This window comes from Pristis pectinata, chromosome 2 (assembly GCF_009764475.1).
Source record: "Pristis pectinata isolate sPriPec2 chromosome 2, sPriPec2.1.pri, whole genome shotgun sequence".
Taxonomy (NCBI): Eukaryota; Metazoa; Chordata; class Chondrichthyes; order Rhinopristiformes; family Pristidae; genus Pristis; species Pristis pectinata.
This window is the reverse complement of record NC_067406.1, coordinates 64,494,255-64,501,401: the sequence shown is the minus strand read 5'-3', so window position 1 is coordinate 64,501,401 and position 7,147 is coordinate 64,494,255.

Here is a 7,147-nt window from a genome sequence, read left to right as displayed (position 1 = left end):
AATATAGGATTACTTGTTTCTAATATTGTCATAATATTGTCATATTTCAGACTCCATTGCTGCCTCAGCTCTTCTGTTGTAGAGACCCTAATCCATGTCTTTGTTATCTCTAGATGTGACTATTCCAATGCTCCCCTGGCTGGCCTCCCTCATCCTGCCTTCTGCAACATCATCCAAAATACTGCTAATAGCCAGAACTGCTGTAGGATTTTAAAGGCTCGCTGTAATTTAAAACATAAAGCTCCTCAAGTTTGACTGCAGTGTAGAAGAACCTGAGGCCTTAAGATCCAAGATTTATCGTGTCCTAACCCATTCTAAGTCTCATTCACCCATCACCTGTCCTGACTGACCCACATCATCTCTCAGTTGAGCAATACCTTGATTTTGAAATTCTCATTCTTAGTTTCTGTATGGAGAATTTTTATGACCTATGATCACTCTTTCCTAAACACTCCTTAATTATCAGATTATTAATTACTTTCTCATTGCGCAATAGTAGATCTGAAATAACAGCAGATCTGAAGGCACAGCAGGACTGAAGGGCTGAATAGCCTATTCTGTTTTCTATGATTCCTCAGCATTTTGATTGAGAAAACAATTTCTTATAAACTCTGTGAATTCATCCTCCATATTATTACTGCTCGTTGGTTTGTCCAATCTAAATGAAGATTAACATTCATCATCATTGTATTACCCTGGTTAATGCAACTCTAATTTCCTCATTTATGATATGCCCTACATTACCACCACTGTTTGGGACCTGTAGACAACTCTCATCAACTTTTTCTGCCCCTTGCTGTTTCTTAGCTCCACACAAACTAATTCTACTTCTTGATTTTCCCAACTAAGACCACTTCATACTATTTCGATTACCTCAATATTTGTTATCAGGGATACCCCTTCTCCTCTTCCATTTTACCTCTCTCTTCTAAGAGTTGAGCATCCTGGAATATTTAATTTCTAAACTTGTTAAGAAGTTAATGAATGATTATTAGCTCATACCCATTTATTTCTATTTGCGCCATTAACTTATCAGTCTTGTTATGAATGTCGCATGCTTTGGGTCATGTTGATATTCTACAGTCCTCTGTTTAAAAGAAATTTGTTGTTGCTGCAACATTTTCAAATTACAGGGTGAAATTCAACGTTGGTATAAAGTTGAGGATCAGCTTCCCAGCATATGTTCAATCTATATTGTTTAATGGGGTATAATTGTTGTCCAAACAATTCTGCAAGTTAAATTTTCCACATTGTCCAGAATATGCAGGAGGTATGCCTAAAATTTTCATCCCTGGTTGGTAACACTACATATGCTGTACTGTAGCATTTGCACTGTACTGTAGTGTTGGCATGTTATATTCTACCTCTGAATTTCAGAGGCAGAATGCAAAGTGCCGTGGATGAAATCCTACAGTGCTGCAAAGGATTACTATGCATTCCCTCCACAGGAAGGCACATTCTAAGATGGATTCTGTCTGAATACAGCCTCATTATACATGTGTATGTAACCTCATTCACAGTGAGATGTACAATGACTTTTGCGAATTCTGCCCTGGCATTTGAGGTTTAGATCAACCATGAACTAATGAAATAGCAAAGCAAGCCATTCAGTTGTATCAAAACATCTATGTTGGTGCAGTATAAGACCTCCTCTGACTTCTCTACCTCAGAGGATTGTGAAGGCTAGATTATTAGGGGTATTTAAGGAGGAGGTAGATAATTATTTTTTTCAAGAAATCCAGGAATTGAGGGCTATGTGAAACTGGTACCGAACAGGCCTGGGGCAAATTAGCCATGATCATGTTGGATGGTGGGGCAGGTTCTGAGGGGTCACGTGGTCTACTCCTGCTCTTATTTTCTTATGTTCTTACTCTATCCCCATAGCCCTGCAATTATTCTTGCCCAAGCGCCCATTCAATTCTATTTTGAAGGTAGTGATTCTGCTTCCTCCACCTTTACAGGCAGTGCATTGCAGTCTACATCTACTGAGTGAAACAGCTTTTCTCCTAGATCAATAGATTTTTGGATATTAAGAGAACCAAAAGATTAGGGTTAGTGCAGCAAACTAATACTGAGGAAAAAGATCAGCCATCATCTTATCTAACATCACAGCAGGCATAAGGATAGAAAGGCCTAATCCTGCTTTTTCTGCTTGCATTGCTACATTCACACATTCTCCTTGTACCTTTGGCAAATTCTAAATCTGTGCTCCCTAATTCTTTGTCCATCTGCCAGTGGGAACAGCTTCTGTCAATAATACCTTACCTAATCCAGCCATGATTTCGTATCCTTTTGTCGAATCACCTCTCAATCCAAGGAGAACCGCAGCTCCTCCATTCTGACCTTAAAGCTAAAATCCTTTGTTGCTGGACCCATTCTAATATATCTTTTCAGCATCCTCTCTTGGACTTTCACATCCTTCCTATGATGTGCTGGCCAGAACTGGACCAATACTCCAGTTGTTTCCTATCCAGTATTTTGTACGGGTTCTAAATAACTCCCTACCTGTTTGTTCCATGCCTCTATTTGTGAATCCCAGGAACACATACGCTTTACTCACCACTCTCTCAACATGCCTTTTCAGTTTCAAAGATTTATTTAAGTATGTCCAGGTCCCTCTGTTCCTGCACCCCCTTTCACAGTGGTGCCCCTGGTCCATATTATGTATAAGTTCATCACTTTATAGTTGCTCATTTTAAATTTTATCTGCCACTTTTCTGCACATTCAGCCAGCCCATCTGTGTCTTCTTGCAGTCTACCACAATCTTCCTTATTGTTTCACATACCTCAAGCTTTGTGTCAATTGCAGATCTGGAAATTTTACAATGCTTATCTGAGTTATTAAATACATCAAAAATAGCACTGGTCCCAACACTAGTATAAGCAAAATAAGACCAGCAAAGAGAAAGTATGAGAACAGAATAGCAGTGAAAATTCATAAGTCTCCTCCAAGCACATAAATAGTAAATGGACAGAAACAAAAGGGGTGGGTTGATTAGAGACAAAAGTGATGTCCTATGCAGAGACAGAAGAGATACCTGGAACACTAAATTAGTATTTTTAATAGAATTTATAGTGGTAGAGACTGCTACTAAATCATTAATAGAAGGGACTGGAAAACCCTGAGAACGAAATTGTTTCTGCAGTTAGTTTTATTGTATGTTTTGCCCTTGTCTTCAAGAGATTACAGGATAAAATTATATTAGACTTCAACTAGAGTCTTAACTGTAAGATGAGAAAGAACTGGGGAAGTGTAGCGGTTAGCACAATGCTTTACAGCGCCAGCGACCCGGGTTCAAATCCAGCCACTGTCTGTAAGGATTTTGTACGTTCTCCCCGTGTCTGCGTGGGTTTCCTCCCACATTCCAAAGATGTACAGGTTAGGAAGTTGTGGGCATGCTATGTTGGCACTGGAAGCGTGGCGACACTTGCGGGCTGCCCCCAGAACACTCAAAAAAAAATGGATTTCACTGTGTTTCAATGTATATGTGACTAATAAAGATATCTCATATCACTGAAGCAATTATTAAAATTATCCAAGTCATCCTAAAAGGAAAAAAGCTGATTATTTATACTACGGCAACTTGATACTTACAAAATGCAGTTGCTTTTCGTTTTGCACTAAGTATCATTCAGATCCCTGATTTGAAAAAGGACGGTTGATAAAGGGCCTCAGATGAACTGACTCCAGACTAAGAAAAATTAAACAACATTTTAAACAGCTGATCAGGTGTATAAAAAGGGAAGTCTTGCATTTCTGTAGCACTGTTAAGGTCCCTTTAAGTACACTGATCAAGTCCTGTGCTGTAAGTAGCCTCATTCTACTGTGAGGTGCAAGTCGATCAAAGGGGCAGAGACTGATTAGAGGCTGCAACATGCAGCTCAGAGGTAAATTGTACCAAAAGGCTGCACAGAATGAGGAGACGAGCAGTGAAAAGGTTTCCATAATGCTAAGCACCAAAACGGAGGCTGCCAGATACTTTAAGATATCAATGTCACAGCTCAAATCCTTTTGTTACTGCCAACAAAAGTCATGGGCAGTGCCCAAAAGCTCTGATTTATGCTGGCTATGGAGAAAACATGATGTGGGCAACCTGTGATGTCATTAGGTTCTCAATAATACATGTAAAACGTCAACTGTGCTACTGTGAATCGCCGATGGAAGTGCCTTGGCTGATTTCAAAATTTAACCCTGGGGGGAGAAAAGTCATTTTTACACACAAATTTCCACATGAGAAACACAGGACACAAATTCAGTTTCTGGGCTCTTGGTTGCCCAACATAAACTAAAAAATTAACCAAGATTTGCGGCATTTGTAACATTACGTTAAAATATAAGCTCTGTGACCAAATCTGGTTCTCACCTTTTTAAATTAAATAAAATCTAGGTTTAACATAAAATCTCACTCTTTCTCACATACATTCACATGATAATAATTATGTGAAATTGTTAATCAGCAACACTGGTCCAAGTTGAGGAAAATAACAAAGAACTGCATAAATATCTGCTTAAGAATGGGACTAAAGGCTACAGGGAGAATAAAATATACTTAGAAATATAGAGCTTAAAAATGATTTGTACCTGGAAATATCATCTGTGGGAAGGCAGTAATCAGAATAGATTAATGTAAACTGTAATTTGAAAAAAGTACACAAAATTTTAAATCTGAATAACTTCAGGCATGAGAAAAATAAATCCATAGATGTTCTCTACTTTTTATCACCTCCTGCAGGGAATTTGATAAATTGTGTAAAGTCCACAACATTATGCAATAACACAGTCTGTGAGTGATAGGAGCTTGCATACCTGCATGTTGTATTCTACTTTCTATTTCCCTTATACATAATTTTGGTGAGGATTTAACATGAATTTTCCATTGGTGTGGTTAAATCACCAGATGCATTCCAATTTGATTTTAAAATTAAATTCTGATGGAACATTTGTTTCTCTTTATTACTTTCACTGAAGATAATTTTTGGAGTTGATGAATTTACAAGATTAAATTCATGGGAAGTAGTAGCTGTGCAGCAGCTCCTTTCATTTGTAATCTTTTTTGCAATTATGCCATATTTAATATTTAAATAGTAATGAACATGAAATCATGTAATGCACTTGAATAATGCAAGATGAGATTGCAGAGAACACAAGACAAATTACTTTTGTATGTCATCAATATACTTACAAGGTTCCTAACTGAAGGAAATAAAATGAAATGCTGTTGTCAGTACTTTCAAGATAAACATGGAAGTTAAAAAATTGGTGTGGAAAAATAAAATATCTAAATATAGAGATATTTCAATTTTCTATATTTCATTTCAACTGTTGCTCGATGTACATTACATTGGGACAGATTCTGCTGTTATATGGTACTGAGGACACTTGTCATTATTTAGATTTACCCTGCATAGTTCAACTCAAAAAATCAGCCCACCAAGTTGAAGAAGTACAAGTTGATGGTAGCAGAGAGGAAAACAAGGTATCTGGTCCCTGAGTGAAAGGGCAAATAACAAGATACTTTCTTAACATTAGATTTAAGGATTGAGAAATAAACATAAGGAAGTCTGAGAAGAAGAGTAAAAAAGGGGAATAAATTCAATATCATAGAAAGAACAACATAGAGGGGAAAAGAAAGACTGGATTAAGAGAATGAGAAAAGTGAGAAAAAGAACACAAAAATAAATATAGAATCTGACATTCTCAAAATTTAAAATAATTCACATACTGAAAAAATGACACTAATGAAGAACTTTTGGTGCCAGACAACATGATTGTCCGTCATTGATAATTATCACTTTGTTAATAGCTTATTCAAATATGTAATTACTATCCCTAAATATCTATGGATGTTTAGTTTATATCTACCAAATAGAGCATCTTCATAACATTTACATCAATAGTGAAGCAGAGAAATGAATTTTCTTGTATTTGAAATTTATGATGCAGAACACAGCTATTTGGTTCATCATAGAAATTGAAGTGTTTTCAAGTCTAACCCCAACTTTTCAGCTCTTGGTCCATGACATTGCAGGCTGTATATCCAAGTATTATTTAAAGGAGATGAGTGTTTCTGTCTGTTACACTAACTCTAGACTTTTGCCACACTCCAAGTGAATAAAAATTCTCTTCAGTACCTCCCCAATTCTTTTTACCAATTACTGTAAATCTACCTCCCATCCATGCTAAACCTACCAATGCTTCCCCCATTATTAATTTCTTGCTCAAGTAATGGCTCTTTCCTATCTAAATAACTGACTTTTACATAATCGATTTCAGATCTAAGAAGACACATTTTGACATGAATGCTATGAAGATGCTATGTTTGTGTGGTAGATACAAACTACATGTCCATAGATATTTAGGGTAGTACAATTCTATGCACTTCAAGTAAAATTCCCAAGTCTTTTCTGTCCAAAGGAAACAATCCCAGCCTATCCATTCTCCCCCCTTGGGTTAAAATTCTACCTATTGTAGCAATACCCTCTGCTGTACCATTGTGTTCCATTGATAATGTGGAACTGTATGGTGTACTCCAGCTGTGACCAGTTCTAGAATGTCCTCCCTACTTTTACATTTTATGAAATTAAGACATACATGCTGGAAATATTCAGCAGATGTACTGGAGGAACAGAGCTTTTCTTTTGCTATCAGTTCTGATGAAAGGTCATCGACCTGAACATTAAATCGGTTGATCTTTCCACAGACAATGCCTGGTATGCTAAGTATTTCACTTCTGATGCAAAAAACAAACTGTTGGAGGAACTCAGGCAGCATCTGTGGAGGGAAATGGATGGTCGACGTTTTGGGTAGAGACCCTTCATCTGGAATATTTTAATTATGCAAAACTGTCAGAATGGTTACCATTCCATCCTGCATTGAGTTAATTTGCTCTGAAATACTTGTTTTTGTTTGGTGCCACCCCTCTCCTTTTTGTGCCAGAATATTGTCCATTTTATTCAAATAGAATAAAAAACACACTGGCACTTCAGTGCAGTACTGAGGGAATGCTGCACTATGGGACTCACTACCTTTCACACAAGGCATCAAATAGAGACCATGCTTAACCTTTCAATTGAATCTCATGGTACCAATCTTCCGATATTATAGACATTTATCCCTGCCAACATCTCTAAAACAGATCATTTATCT